Source organism: Protopterus annectens, chromosome 7.part1 (genome assembly GCF_019279795.1).
Source record: "Protopterus annectens isolate FY-2018-M chromosome 7.part1, PAN1.0, whole genome shotgun sequence".
In the NCBI taxonomy this organism is placed as follows: domain Eukaryota; kingdom Metazoa; phylum Chordata; order Ceratodontiformes; family Protopteridae; genus Protopterus; species Protopterus annectens.
In genome coordinates this window covers 60742832-60760377 of record NC_056740.1, presented here as the reverse complement: position 1 = coordinate 60760377, position 17546 = coordinate 60742832, and the positions used below count along the sequence as shown (strand labels likewise).

The 17546-nt window shown below is 42.6% G+C and overlaps 1 non-coding gene across 1 annotated transcript; it reads left to right on the top strand.

Moving 5' to 3' along the window:
* Positions 1-1510: 1510 nt before the first annotated feature.
* Positions 1511-1581, top strand: TRNAG-GCC. Its single transcript has one exon. It is a non-coding gene; the product is annotated as a tRNA-Gly (tRNA).
* Positions 1582-17546: the final 15965 nt, after the last annotated feature.

Sequence of the window (17546 nt, the reverse complement as noted above, 5' to 3'; positions counted from 1 at the left end):
ATCAGACAAGAATGTGGTCAATGGTTACCAGGTCTGAGCTATGCTTTTCAGGTTTAAGCATTGCTTAAATGTAAATGCTAAGCAGATTTGTGCACTGGTAAGCAAAGCATACATGGTGTAAGTGCCTATTCATTTAACCATACATTAGTACCACTTACCATCACGCAAACCCATACAAACATGCTTAAAGCTGCTCAAAACTGCATTAATCACTCTATATCCAACAGTCCTTGTTCTGCCTAACAACAAAACAAACAGCCCTTGCAGGTCTTGAACCCAGGAGCATGCACACCATAGTCAAAGCAATTTACCAGTAAGCCATTTCAGATGTGTGGTTTTAGGATATTTTCTCAAACACACCCTACTTTACAGCCAGTTTACAATAGGGAAGAGACACTGTGCAATTAGGAAGGATTGGTATCTACAAATATATATATATATATATATATATATATATATATATATATATATAGATATATATGTATATCTGAAAATAAACATATACATAGAGAGAGAGAGAGAGAGAGAGAGAGAGAGATCTGTATGGAGATACATATATGTGTAAAACAATATATAGATTATATTACCAATAAATACTGAGGTATACAGATATATATATATGTATATATATATATATATATATACAAATATATATTATATATATTATATATATACAAATATATATATATATATATATATATATATATATATATATACAAATATATATATATATATATATATATATATATATATATATATATATATATATATCTTTGAGTCTAGGACAGATGCTTGACTAGCATATGTCTGAATCACAAAACATCGAACACACATACATGAAAGCGCTTATCATCGAAAAGTGCTTCTGTGTATGTGTAGTTCAAAAATAAAATCTATGTCTGCATCCCCACACCCCCCCTACTTTATTTTTCTCACTCCAAGATCGCACTACAGTGGGGAAAAGGGAATTTTCCCTTACTCGCACTGTAGTCTGATCTATGAAACAGGCACACATACACGGACGTGTTTGTCGATGTGAAGCACTTTTGTGTATGTGTGTTCGATGTTTTGTGATTCGGACATATGCTAGTCGAGCATGTGTCTGGATCCCATATATATATATATATATATATATATATATATATATATATATATATATATATATATATATATATACAGAGAGAGAGAGAGTGATGCATACATGTCTCAAAATGCCCATACAAACATATGCTGCAGATAGACCACCCATAACTGGGGCAGCATGCACAGTTGGATACAAAAATACCCATGACACTCACATCTGCCCCCACACATACTCCAAATAAATAAGTGAACAGTACACTGCTACATAATCATGATAGGCCATACACAATGGCCAGACATACAACAGCCTCTTAGCAAAACAAGTAAAGTGACTGAACAGAGCAAAAAAAAAAAAAAAACAGCCAGTAATTCACACATGTTTATTATACTTTGATATCTTGCCCAAAGCTTTCAAGGAGTAAAATGAGCATTGGTGGTTCAGTGGTAGAATTCTCGCCTGCCACGTGAGAGGCCCGTGTTCGATTCCCGGCCAATGCAGCAAGGCATTTTCTATCTCTGAAAAAACAAAAAAAAATCTTGCTTTTTCCCACTTTTCTGAGATTTAAAAAAGTTCAGTTACAGGCTTGCTGTTCTTGAACTTTTTGTAAGTTTCTGTGAGGCCATTTTTTGCTTGGGCAAAAGGAAAGTCTCTCTCTTGATCAGTGGCAGTGAAAAACATTGAGCAGCCTGCCTGCCCCTGTGGGAGTGGTTACTGACTTGAAACTGTAGTTTTATTGGCCATTTTGGGTCAATTCCAAAACTCCTTCATCTTCTTCTCTTAAAACCCTCTTTTGTGCAGTTTTGCACATTTTTGAGCATAGCGCAACAACGGGCAGCGCCGCCTAATTGGGTTTAAACTATTCCTGGCTCAACAAAGTCTGCTCTTCACTTTTTCCCTTAGAACTGCTCTATCTCTCAATTTAAACACCATATTCTCATTCTAAGGCCCTTCACTGGTCCAATTAAGTAATCCTACAAGTTAGCACTATTAAGCCATAAGCACTACTTACTCTTATACTCTCTACGATTACCCTGTCCTCTATTGGTCCATCTTACATTCAGTTTCCCTATTACTCTAGCATGTCCAAAGGTCAGTCAATGGTTTCCTCTCCAGTCCAGCTGGTGAATCTGGGAATTTTGAGGCAATGTTACAACTGTCTCATGTACACGGATAACCCTCTCCTCCTCTAAACAGGTTCAAATATATGTGAGAGAAGCAACTATTTAGCCAAACTGGAGGCTGAGCTCTCTCATCTCAAAACTGGTGTAACCAGTCAGGAGGAGAAGGTAACCTCAGACAACACAATTCCAGTATCACATAGTCCCACCACATCAGCCAAACAAACACATAAATACACAAAAACATACTCGGAAGCTCTAAATAAAAATCTACCTAAGCAACAGAGACCTCCAAAGCAGACATCCAAGCAAATGCTACCTCAAAACAAAACACACACAACACATAACCCACAAAGTCAGTGTGCCAAGCAGCCACAGCCCTTAAGGCTGAATAACACACCTAATACTCTTGTTATAGGTGACTCTATTGTCAGACACACTGACTTCCCGCTCACCAGGCTGAATAAAGAGAAGGTCACGGTGAGCTGCCTGTCGGGTGCTAGGATCCGACACATAACGCAAGCACTCAGGTCACTCCAAAGCAAATACAAATATGACTCAGTCATTGTACATGCTGGTGTGAATGACCTGAGACGTACCTCCCTGGACTACATGAAAAGAGACATAGAGGAGCTCTCTGATCATGTAGCCCAGGCTGGTATGACCCTGACCTTGAGCAGCATCTTACCCTCATCTAGAATGATGCCACAGTACAAAGACAAAATGATCGATTTTAACAATTGGCTAAAATTTTGGTGTCATTCAAAGGGGATCCAGTGTCTGTCAGCCTGGGATGACATGCTCGACAAGCCACGTTGCTTCGCTAGGGACGGCTTGCACCTGTCACCACTGGGCTTTCGATATTGGCAAAGGCTCTTGCTACCGCCATGGTGCCTTTTTTAGGCAAGGCTCAAAAGTCAAACCCACCCCCATAGATAGCACAAGGAACAAGAAACTAAGGGTAATGCTGCTAAACGCCAGAAGTCTTAACCTCAAGATGCACGCACTCAAAGCTCTCCTCAGTATGGAGAACATCGATATCTGTGCAGTGACAGAAACCTGGTTCAAGGCTCCAGAGAGCACCCCAGCACTACCAAGCTATACCTCATATCATGCTTTTCGGCCGCAAAACCCAGACCAAACCACAAAAGGAGGGGGAGTTTCCATATTTATCAAAGATATCCACACCTCCAGGTTACTGGCATTGCACGAAGTATCGGAGACCATCCATGTGCAACAACAGTGGGCAAGACTGCTTTTCAGTTTATAGCATCCTACAGACCACCCTCTCAAAGTCAGGAATCCCATTCGGCTTTCCTGAAAACATTGGAGAACATGAAGATCTCCCCGAACACCATTATATTGGGCGACTTCAACTACCCAAACATTGACTGGGAGCACTACTCAAGCCCCAGCACCTTAGCCCAAAGATTCCTGGAAATTATAAACTCAACTGCTATGGAACAACTAGTCACCACTCCCACAAGAGGGGACAACATATTAGACCTGATCATTACCAACATGGGGACTCTATGCTCCACACCAGAAGTATATCCCTCAATGGTAAGATCAGACCATAAATTAATTTCACTGGATGTCCACATCCCGACCCACCCCCAGCCCAGAAAACCACAGTGAAAAACTTCTCAAAAGCGAACTTCTCACTTCTCAAAACTCAAGTGGAATCCTTCAAGGCCCCAGGGCCAGTGGAAACTACAGCCCAAACTGCAGAATCCTATATAAATGCATTCTACGGACATCTCCAGGAATGCATGGATCATGCTATCGCAAACAAAATCAAGACCCAATCATCCAAAGGCAGGCGTCCAATCTGGTGGACCCCTGCCATAAATAAACTGTACAACAGAAGGAGGAAGCTACTACATGATAGAGCAAAATCCCTAATAGGGAAGGCATCTCTGATCAGTACTAGCAAAAAATTACGATCCCTCGTAAAATCCTCCAAGGCCAGCTTCGAGAGAAAAATTGCACAGGACACCAAAGACAATCATAAGGCTTTTTTCAGTTATGTTAGAAACCTGGGATGCAACTCCCAGACTTGTTCTGAGTTGATTCTAAATGACAAAAAATAAGCTGAACCCACAGACATCACCAATATCCTGGCAGACAGGTTCAGTGCAAACTTCTCCACCCCCTCCCCCCCAAAAGAGCAAGTATCTATCCCAGCAGAGGGCTGCCGCCCAAACATCCCAGATGCTCAGGTGAAGGCTGCCCTCTCCAAAGCAAAAAACACTGCTTCCATGGGACCAGATGGCGTCCCAGGTTGCGTCCTACATGAACTACAAGAGGAACTAATCCCTCAAATAAAACAGCAATACAATCTCAGCCTCACTACAGGATATGTGCCCACAGAATGGCGTACAGCAACAGTGGTCCCACTCCACAAAGGTGGAGCCTCTACGGACCCTGGAAACTATCACCCCATAAGCCTGACTAGCTTAGTCTGCAAGGCTATGGAGAGGATCATCATGGAGCTCATAAACAAAGACATTGGGGACCTACAGACACTAGATCCTACCCGGTTAGGCTTTGTCAAGGGCAGATCCTGCCTTTTAAACCTGGTTGACTTCTTCGAAACAGTCACCAAAGCCATAGATGAAGGGAAGGTAGTCCACACAGCCTATCTGGACCTTGCAAAGGCATTTGACACAATACCCCACTCGGGCATCATAGATAAGCTATCCAGCTTAAATATAAACCCCTATGTCACAAGATGGGTCGCAAACTGGCTCAAAGACAGAACCCACAGAGTGAGAGTTGCTGGAGCCATGTCAGACTCGAAACCGGTCACAAGTGGCATCCCACAGGGTTCTGTCCTGGGACCACTCTTGTTCGGTATATACTTTTCCGAGGTACAGGCAAACGTGGGAGGACTATGGCTCACCAAGTTCACAGATGACTGCAAACTGGGCGCCATAAACAACTCTCCAGCTGACACAAGCATCCTTCAAAAAGGTCTCACAGAGACAGATAACTGGTGTCAGTGCCATGGTTTAAAGCTAAATGCCAAAAAATGTATAGTCATACCCTTTGGCAAAAACAATGTGCCCACAAATTACCACATAGGCGGAAACCTATTAAGTACAGAGAAAGTTATTAGGGACCTGGGGACCCAAGTTGATAGCAATCTCTCCTTTAAAAACCACATTGTCAAAGTGGTTAGAAAGACCTTCTACATAGCCCACCTCATCACGAAGGGTTTCACATCTAGATCAAGAGAGGTAATCGTGCCCCTTTATTCATCCCTCATCAGGCCCATCATAGAATACAATGCCCCTTTTGGGATGTACCTTACCCGACACCTGCAGCAATTAGAAAGACCCCAAAAGTATCTCACCAAGAGGATCAAGGGTCTCAAACAGATGCCATATGCTGCTCGGTTAAAAAAACTCCAGCTCTACTCAGTTGCATACCGTCTACTTCGAGGCAATCTATGCCTGACATACAAAGCTATGTCAAATCCAGAATTAATGGACATGCTCCACCTCAGTAAATCTAAATCCCTTAGAGCCACACACTCGAGAGACTTGAACCTCAGCACAGAAATAAATAGTACTTGCTGGAGGGACAGGTTCATAACCCAGAGCCTCCCTTCACTCTGGAATAGAATTCCAGTTCATGTGAGGCAGAGCACCTCACTGAATATCTTCAAGAAGAATCTCGATAAGTGGATGGGGGATCGTAGGTTTGTCCCAGGGATTACTCCCATGTCACTATTAGACAGAGGCACAGTAAACTAAACCTTAAAAAGGGCACAGTATACTCAAATCAAGAGGTGGTGTAAGCCATACAGAATCGGGCTAGGCTTATAATTACCCCAGGGCAGATAGCCTAGTATGAACCTATGAACCTATGAACCTAAAACATTAGAAGAAATATTTGCCTTAATCACAAGAAGGAATTAACACTTAATTACATAATTAAATACACAGCCTCCAGTTACACTCCTTATTTAACCCCCGAGGGATAAATTATCACATTTTATATTAATACATTGAGTCTGTACATAACAATTGTCCTTTTATGAATGTTTCATCAAGCTGAGGAACAGACTTTTTCCAAAACAGTACCTTGGTGTCCACTACTGTCCTCATGGTGAGATTTATTCAAATATATGGCTATAGAACTGTCATATGTCTTATCAGTAATATGTTTCACATGTTCTAACAGCCTAGTTTTAAAACACGTGTTACTCTCCCCCACATAAAATACGTTACAAGGGCATCTAAGAGCATTCTCTATACACTAATCTCTTGAATGTCCAGACTTCAGCATGTTTTCCAGCCTTTCCCCTCAGCAGGAATGCCAGCAATAAATCATAATAGACCAGTATACCTGTCAACCTCCTACTGTATGACATCTGGACAAACCTAACATAATTGGTGGACAGAGTCCCAAATACATGGCCATACTTGAAATATTGCTGTTACACACTGAGAAAAGTTGCTAGGGTTACAGGGTTTGCTGTACCATATATTTACTGAGGGATATAAAGTTAGAAAAACAAATGGCTGCTAGCATTTACAAATTGCAATCACCAAAGTATGCTGCTGAATTGCCAAGGACAACACCCGTCTTAGGAAAAGACCAAAAATAAAAGGCTAATCTGTGGCCATTATGTGGCTAGCCCTACAGTTGAGAGCTATGCAGAGACAGAACTTTGTCAGACTGAAACCCATGCAGAAGTAGCATGTTCAGACAAACCATGTTAAACTAGCAGTATTCTAAACATATAACAGCAATATTCACATTCTGCCCCTAAGTCTTGAACCTTCTCCACCATTTAGTTGGCTTGTCTCCACAAGTCTTGTTGTAAGAGGTATTAACTCACACAATTATAAGATCTCTTCCTTACAAGTAAGGGAAAGGGCCAATACGCACATGGAGTACTCAATTATAGGAGTGTGTTGCCATGACATTGGCTATTCAAAGAACTACACAGCTGCTCTGCATGCAATTAGCAAGTGGGGAAAACCAATAGGTGCACACTTCACCTGGTCATGAGCATCACCTACAAAAGCCATGCTGCCACCTATTCAAACCAGTTCTGTCCCTGTAGTCCACAGAGACAGAGAGAGAAAGAGAGAGAGAAAAAACAAATAAAACATATACCAGAAAAGAGAAGGAAAACAAGGTAAGTGTAACATGTAAGCATGCAATTGAATGTACAACTTGGTCTGTAATAATGAGAAATATGATTTGGAAGACTATATGTCCCAACAAGACTTGCTGTACTAATGTCCTGCTGAACAGCTGTTATGGCCCTAGCATCTGGCCCTGTCTGCAGTGGGAGAGATCACAGCCATACCTCTCAACTGTACAGATCTTCACATAATGTCCAGATTTTCCCTTCATAGTTTTTTGTCTGTTCCTCCTGCAATCTGTACTTTTCTGGCATATAGCTGAGGATTGAAGTCAAGTAATGGCAAACACTTGAGTTTAAGATTCCACATCCTTAAGAATATTCACAGTAATGCAAAATGTATTATTCCACAAACTTCCTAAGTTTGTAACAGGAATATTTAAAGTCTGTCCCTATTTATCCCCCCATCATTTTAGGCTTTGTCCAGATGTGATGCTCTAAGAAGTTGTGAAGTAGGGTCACAACTCAGGATCCTGACTCACCCTGGGAAAGGACAGCTCACATATGACAACTGCTGGGGTGTCTGTCAAATAGTTGTGACTGTGCCACTGCTAGGCCAATTAATGGCATGTTGTCCATATCCATATGTTACCTGTGAATATGAGCATGATACATGTCTGTCTTGTAAATCTAAGAGACCTATATAGAGCATGTGCATAGTGAAGTACTGTTGCAGACATGTGTGTTGAACTGCATGTGATATAGTGAATTGATAACATTCAACTCTACATTGTTCTGCTGGGCAATAAACACATTTGTGACTGATATCTGTAGTCACATACACATATACCTGTGTTATGTCAGCCAAACCATTGGCAAGTTTGTGAGCAATGACAATGCAACATAATAGCCTACTTATGAATGTTGGATATCTTCCAGGTTATCACAATGATTTCAAAGCCTACTGTGCAATCAACTTGCAAATGTATGGTGCAGCTATATTAATACAGTATCAGTATTGATGTCCCTTTTGTCACCCATTTATGTGTGCCATTGTCCAGATATCCTGCTATAACAGGTTGAGAAGTATAGTAAATGAAAAGTGAGAACGGTCACCACGATAAAGCTTCTTCAGCACAAGTAAAGTCCAATAGGCAATCACCATGTATAATAAAAACCATTTATTTTAGAACAAGGAATAAGCGCTTTCACGTAGTGCAAGCTACGCTTCATCAGTGACATACATTTACTGGATGCAACACAGACTGAAACGTGATGACTGTTCCATGGCTCCTGTACTGTGGCCAACATCATCAGCCTTTGTACGGTATGTCAATGTGCAGTGTGTGTATAGAGACTAAGCCCTCATAATGCTGTCTTGTACAAATATGCTGACTTTCAGAGACTCACACGCACATACACACACATACTCACACTTTCCAGGACTCAGGGTGGAACGCCCACCTACGTAGTCATTGTTAGTATTGTGTAATGCAGTTAATACATGCTTCATGGAGCCTATAGGGTGAAGAGTGCCACAAGGTATCATTACAGTGAATAACATCACCAGCACTGCAATGTATGGCAATGGTAGGTGGAGTGGTTGGAAGGGCCACAAAGTGATGTCACCTACAGGTTTACATGCTCACAAACAGTTGCATACACAGTAATGTACACACACATATTTGCGAGTACTGAGTGTCATTGGTCCATGTGTTCATATGTGTGTACCATACTAATGGCCATGGTGTCATTACAAGCCTAGCCCATGGGAGTATCCTGGAATCATGCCACCTGATATTTGTCAGCAGTGCATCTATCAAATACTGCCACGTGAGTGATCCCCAGGGTGACAGTTATATTCACCATTCACTCATCTGAATTTCCCTTGAAGAGGGCCAGTGAAGTGCTTTAACATGCATGCAACATATATCGCATAATGTGACCAGTATCTGGGTTATGGACCTGTCCCCAAGCATGTTCTGTTGAATGTGGTACTGAGATTGAGGTATCCATGGCATGTGGTGCATGCAGATTGGGGTTTCCTAGCTGTGACATGCATAACACAGCTGGGCAGACATGGCACTGTCAGTCAAGCAGGGATTGCCTGTAAGTAGTCTAGATGTGACTGGGAACACTTGGAGGTTTTGGTTTCTTTCCATATCAGACAATTGTTTCATGCCTCGGGTCCTATATGTGAGGTACACTTGCAGCCTACCCCAGTTGTTGAAGGTGTCTAGTGAGTTACATGGCAAGTAGGCTATTGTACCTGGTGATTGGCCTAATGAGCAGGGAGTGGAGGGAGACATTGACCTCTTAATTCCTAGATGACACACCATTAGTTATGCAATGTGTCACATGGAAGGACTTTCTGTCCATAGTGGCAATCTGGTGGTTAGAAGAGAGGTTGCTGTCAAGCTGTGTTCACAGATCTCCTATAAGGACATCTGTGTCCATTGGACTATCACTAATGTGTGTATGTGTGTGTGTGTGTATGCATGCATGCAAATATATATATATATATATATATATATATATATATATATATATATGTATATTCCACAGACCCTCTGTTGCCTTCATCAACATGCCCATTGAATTGACATCTGCTGCAATGATCACTCAATAACCCTTGGGTACAGTCATCACCACATCATACAAATTACTTCACATTTCTTTTTGTCATCCATCACACAACCAATTTGTGTAGTATATGAGCCCCCACCAACCTTGGGGCACACATCCTAGTATAACACCAGGGTACAAAGGCTAAAATTCTGGAGGTGGGTGGCACCCACACAATAGACAGTGAGCATGCAGGCACACAATGGACAGTGAGAGTGCAGGTAAGGGCCCAGTGTGGGTTAGTACACTAATGTATCAGACATACATGTATCTGTATTGTATCTACATCCATGTGTCAGGTCTGATTGCAGTTGTGGATGGGGTTTTCTAATGCACAGAGGTATATATCTATGGTATTCATCATTATATTATATTATATTGTATTATAGATGTATTCATCTATGGTGAGGACAGTACATTTTGTATTATTGGGGTTAGTACTGTAAATGTGCAGACATGCTGCATCCATCCTGTACCAATGACATATGTGAGTCTGTTGACAATACCTCCCTCTTCCAACTACCTAGGACCCTCTGGTCTGCATATGGGACAGCAGCCTTAAGGTGGTGAGTATGACACTGTTCTGTTGTTGCCTGGCAATTCCCCAGGCATGTGAATGGCATGCAATTTACCATGTACACAACTATCAGTAATAGCTATATTGCTTTATGTAATAGCTATATTGCTTTATGTGCATGTACACTTGTGGTGGGGTTAACTGCACTGCATCACAGTGGTCACCAGCGGGGCCTATCTGATGTGAATTCAACATTCCTATAGCATACCTCACAACTTGTCAGTGCCAAGATGTCTAGACAGAGGCCAGCAAAATGGGCTGGATAAATGACCTAAGGTAGGTACATGTGTGACACATTAGTGGTATACAGTGTATATAAATTGTGTACACATCCCTGTTAAGATGCAAGGTGTTACTGATACATACAAATTAGAACCACAATGTGTCAGTCCACACCTCTTCCAACCTTTAATGTGACCCATAACATGAACAGTTTACTTATAAAACCAAGCATCTGGACTCATGTACTCCACCTACAAGGCTGGCCACCTGTGAGGGTGGCAGACAACATATCAGCATGATGTTTCAGTCAGGTATGGTACCTGATGCTGCCATATGTGGCAGTACACTCAGTGTGGCCTATTTCCCTACAATATCACATACATGGGCATTGTTAAGGCACACTGACCACTTCCAACCACGTATAGGTTGCAAACATCTGGATATTCCAGACACATTTGTACAGAGGACTGTACAATGGTTTAACTTGCTGCATGTGAGGCAGATGCTGTTACCACACTATATAAAGTAATGGCAGTGGGAGGTGGTCACCAGCCGTGTATGGTACACACATCAAAATAATATAAGCCACACAAGATATGATCCTCACACACACACACAAATAGTCACTGGCATTGCCTATCTAGTTATTTCTACTATATTGTTCAGCAGTTATTAGATGCACCAAAGAGTTGACACATTTTTACCTTGTCCAAATGTACTTCTAATGTGGATGACATCAATAGGACTACTAAAGTGGAGTGAGGGGAAGTATAAAGGGTAGTACACAGGTCAAAAATGGTGCAATCCACACACTACATGATTCTCATACAAACAGACATCCAAACAGTTGCCAATAGGGATATTAGAACTGTTGCTTATCTAGTTATTTCTACTATAGTGTTACACAGTTATCAGATGTTCCACAGAGCTTACACATTTTCATCTACTCCAAAGCTACTTCCAAGATGGATGACATTAACAGGACTATTAGATTGGGGCAAGAGGAAGTGTGAAGTGTAGTACACAAGTCAAAAATGGTATAAGCCAGACAGTACATGATTCTCTCACACACACACACACACACACACACACACACACACACACACACACACACACACACACACACACACACACACACTTGCCAGTACTGGGATTAGAACTCTTGCCTATCTAGTTATGTCTACTATAGTGTTATGCAGTTACCACATGCACTACAGAGCTTACTCAACTTTCAAATGGCCAAAGCTGCTGATAATTGCACAGCTGAGGTAAAGTATTACAGGTGGCAGAACATCTGCCTTCAGTTACACCCTTAAATCATGCTAGTTCTTTTTGTCTTGCACTTCAAATAGCATTATGGCTTGGCACTTCAAGTTATTGTATCAAGAAGTGTGGCACACCTTGGAGTCATCAGCAGTACTCGTTCATCACAGAAGTAGCCTCAGTACTTACAAGTTATGTCCACCCTTCCTGGCATGATTGAATGGCAGTTTTCTGTGCTTTCACCCATTAACCTGGTGCACTTGTCCATTCTGAGGCACTGCTGCAACTACCTCATGTACACAGAAAATCCTCCCTGCTAAACTGCAAACACTCGACCTGTTAGAGTTACTCATATATCACCCAATGTGGACATATGCACTCTCCAGCAAAGACTGTACTAGCAGGTCAAGAGGCTAAGATCAAACCTGCACCAAACCATGTGGAACACATAGCTCACCATGACACCCACTTTGACAGCCATGACATACAGTGAAAAACCACACACCCACCTTCAAAGAGGCACTCAATGGACATTTATGCAAACAGCATAGACCAGCAAGACAGACACCCACTGAGAGACCATGACATGGCACATGCCAAGGGACACATATTTAACTTACACAGTGTGCCCCTCAACCTAAGTCCTAAGGCTAACCACCTTGCACAATACAGCGATCATGGGTAACTAAGTACTGAGGCACACACATATCCCACTCACTAAGTTGAATATGGATCAGGTAACAGCCAAATATCGATCACATGCCAGCATCCAACACATGACACAGCCAGTCATGGCACTCCACAACAACTACGAGTATCACTCTGTATCCATGTGGGTGTGAATCACCTGGGACACACCTCCCTGGATTACATGACAAGAGACATGGTTGAACTCTCTGATTATGTGGTCCAGGCAAGTGTGACAGTGGCCCCGAGCAGTATACTGCTGTCACCCAGAATGATGCTGCAGTACTATCAACAGATGATTGACTGCATCATTGGCTTATGTGTGTTTTGTGTCATTCTCAGGGGATTCAGTATCTCTCTGCTTGGGATGACATGACTGACAGAACTCAATGACCTGCCACAGATGTCCTATATCTGTCATCACTGGGTGTCCAGGTACTGGCTAAGTATCTTGCCACCCCATATAATGCCTTATTAGCAGTGTTCTTAATGTAATTACCACCATAACAGCTAGACATGTATGCAATCTGACAGTCATGCTGCTCAACAGTAGACATCTAGCTGTCAGGATGCAGTCACTCAAAGCACTCATTGACATGGACTGCATTAATCTGCTGTAATGGAGAGATGGTTCACAAAAGCAGACAACAGCCCTACAGTATCAGGCTATAATGCATTCCACAGCTGTCAGACCCCAAACATGGACCACACTACACCACATCTCCACAGGTGGTGTTGACTCCATATTCATTACGTATAGTAACACCTACAGACTAGTATCGCAGCGTAATGCATTGGAGATGCTTCCAGTACAACTGCCTTGGGGTAATAGTGTAATCCAGACGATAGCCTGCTATGGATCCACATCTATGTCCCTAGACTGTCAATGCACATTCCTCAACACCCTGCCATCTATGAAGGTCCAATGTAACATTGGCATAGTATGAGACTTCAACAACCACTCCATCACCTGGAGAAAGTAGCCAAGTGCCAGTACAGTGGCCCAACACTTCCTAGGATTCATCATTTCCAATGCCCTGGACTGGATTATACTGACCCCCCTCCCCCCGTAGAGGCTGCAACAACCTTGATCTGTGTTGACTACTTAAATATGGGACTGCTGCTCATCCACAGTTGTCAATCCCTACCTGGTGAGATCCACACAGGCTGTAATTAACATGGAAATTAACATGTCAGCCACCCCCCCCCCCCAAAGGTAACCACCTTGCAAAACCTCTCCGAAGCTGAAATTGCAGCCATAAAAACAGGGGTGGATGACTTCACTGCACCCATGGCAGTGGGAAATAGCTGCATGACTGTCAAATAATACACTTATGTACTGTACAAACAGGTACCAGCCATAGCCAACAGAACACAGGCACTGTTCTCCAAACACTGGGAGACAATGTGAAGGGTCCCCCGCTATTACTAAAGTGTACAACAGAAGAAGGACACTGTTGCAGAAAAAGGTGGTGTCCCATGAGTTTTGAACTCTCTTATTAGCCTCAAACATAACTTGGGATCACTTATGGAATCCCCTACAGGCGTCTATGAAGGCAGACATGCAGCAGACACTAGCAACAATCATAAAATCCTTTGATAATTACATCAACAACCTCCACAGCATTAAATACAAGTGCTGTGAGTTACTGCACAATGCTAATACCTATCTTGAGACAACATATATTGGCCACAGTCTTGGCAACACATTCAATGCCAGCTTTACCCCTCTCTCCTCCCACAAGTGTGCAATCACAATGGCAGATGAATGGCAGACAACCAGTAGTACTACAGGCCAGGTTAGATCTGCATGCTCCACAGGCAAGAATACAGCTTCCATGGGACACCCACATATCCATGGCTGTGTTCTACACAACATACAAAGTGACCTTGGACCAAATCTGTGTGCCCTGGTCAGCCACAGCCTCACCTCAGGCTTTGTCCCTCAAATTTGGCAAACTGCTAATATCATCCCTCTCCATAAAGGGCTAGTATCTACAAAACCTTGGGATTATTGGCCCCTTAGCCTGACAAGTCTACTATGTAGTGGTATGGACTGCATCGTCATGAACCTGATTGACCAAGATATAGCTGATCTCCTAACTCTGGACTCACACAGTTTGGCTTTGTAAATGGCACATCATGCCTGCTCAATCTGGTTGATGTCTTTGACTGAGTCACCAGGGCTGTGTATGACAATAAGGCACTGCATACAGCTTACATTAATCTGTCCAAAGCTTGTGTTATTATCCCTCAGTGAGGGATTATTGATACACCCCACAAGCTAGGCATCAACCCATATATCGTTTGTTTTTCAAACTGGTTCACAAAACATACAAGTATGACAGTGGCAAACTCCAGGTCAGACTGGCAAGCAGTCACAAGTGGAGTCCCACAGGGATCAGTACTGGGTAGTGTCCTCTCCAGAATCTACTTCTCAAGAGTCAAGCCCAACACAGAGGAACTCTGGCTGACCAAGTTCATAGAGGACTGCAAGCTGGGAGCTATCATTGACTCCACAAGTGATGCACACATCCCACAGAAAGGCCTCACTGAGACCACTGAGTGGTGTGAAAACCATGCCCAGAAGCTTGACACCACAATATGCATCATCATCCCCTTTGGTAAAACACTCAGTTCCCAGTAAGTACCACACTGATGGGAGCATAAATGAACACTGTATGCATTATAATAGATCTGAGGACACAGGTTGGCAGCGACTTCTCCTTCAAGCATCACATTGTCACTGTGGTCAAGACATCCTTCTACATGGCATATTGCATTACCAAGGGTTTTGCATCCAGGAAGACAGACATAATGATCTATGTCTACTATTCCATCATTAGACCACTCCTCAAGTATTATGGCCCATTTGCCATGTACCTTATTAGACACCTGCTACAGCTGGAGAAGCCACAGAAGCACCTCACAAAGGGGTTCCTAGGCATTAAACACACATCATATAAAGACAGACTCAGCAGACCCAAGCTATTCTCTGTGTCATATCACCTAATTAGCAGCTATCTGTGCTTGACTTACAAAGCCATGTCTGACCCAGCTGGTTTAGGAATGCTACATATAAATCCATCCACACCACACACTGTAAACATCTACCTCAGTACCACAATCACCACAACATGATGGTGAGATAGGTCCCTCACCAAGAGGCTGCACATGCCCTGGAATACATGTCCAATACATGTCATACAGAGCACCTACCTGACTTGCTTCTAGAGAAGCTTGATGAGTGAATGGGTAATGGACAGTTCAACCCAAGGATCACTGCAGTAGCTATACCTGATACAGGCACTGGGACATAACATCAGGTGACACAATGGCAGGGCGCTTCTATGTTCTAGGCGTATTAAGGCTCCTGGGCCATTACCTACCACACACTTGTAAACCTATGAAGGGAATGACATCAGCAAGACAGATAAAGTAGTGCAGAGGGTGTTTAACATATTAAAATACTTTGTCCTACAAACAGACACACATACACACTTGCCAGATGTGAGAGTAGAATCTCTACCTAACTAGTGATGTGCATCATAGTGTTACTCAGTTACCACATGCTCTACAGAGCTTACTGGGCTAAGAATTGGCCAAAGGTGCTGATATGGGAAATGACATTGGCAGGACTGATAAAGTAGGGAAGTGGGTGGGAAACATATCAAAATACGACTCCTTACCAACGTACATGCCCACACACACATTTGTTGGAAGAGTAGAACCCCTGACAAACTAGTCATTTGCACCATAGTGTTAAGCATTTATCACACACACTACTGAGTTTAAGGTGCTGACAGCTGGCTAAGGTGGCTGATAAGGGACTGATATCATCTGGACTGATAAAGTGGGAGCACTGTGTGGTGTCATGGGTGGGAATGGCATAAAACTGTTTTGCCTATATACAAACAAACAAACAACTCTGTCAGTCTTACACACACAACTGTCAGACACACACATACTTCTACATTTGCCAGGACTGAGATTAGACCTCCCACCTAACAAGTCATTTATACTATTGTGATACACAGTTGTTGAACACAGCACAGAGCTTATGGGGTTGAAGCCTGATGGAAGGCACTTCTAAGATGACTGATATCTGCAGGACTGCTAAAGTAGGGAAAGGGGAGGTGTACTGAGTTTGAATGGACCCAAAAGCATCTACTTGTGAACACACACACACTTTTACACTTGCCAGGACTGAGACTCAAACTCCTATCTAACTAGTAATTTGCACTATCTTGTTATGCAGTTATTGCACATGCCACAGAGCTTAAGTGGCTGATGTCTGATGGAAGGCACTTCTAAGATGACTGATTTCTGCAAGACTTCTAAAGTGGGGAAAGGGGAGGTGTACTGGGTTTGAATGGACCCAAAAGCTTTTACTTGTTAAAACACATACATTCACACATACACACACACACACACACACACACACACACACACACACACACACACACACACACACACACACACACACACACACACACACACACACACATTTTTACATTTACCAGGATAGAGATTAGAACTCATACCTAATTAGTTATTTTTACTGTCTTGTTATGCAGTTATCACATGTACCACAGAGCATAAGAGGCTGATTCCAACAAAAGTGACTGCTATGGTGACAGACATCTTCAGGACTGCTAAGGTGGGGCAATGGAAAGTGCACTGGGTGGGGAATGCTTGTTCATTCCTAGATACTACTGACATTTACTGACATTTCTCTAAGTGTATGAGCATGCCCATTGTGTCCTTCTTTAGTACATGTATGTGGGACTCCAATCCAGGGAGTGTAGTACTCCAGTCCTGTTTGTTTTGTGCTGCAGCCATACTTGTCAAACTGTTGGTGCAGGA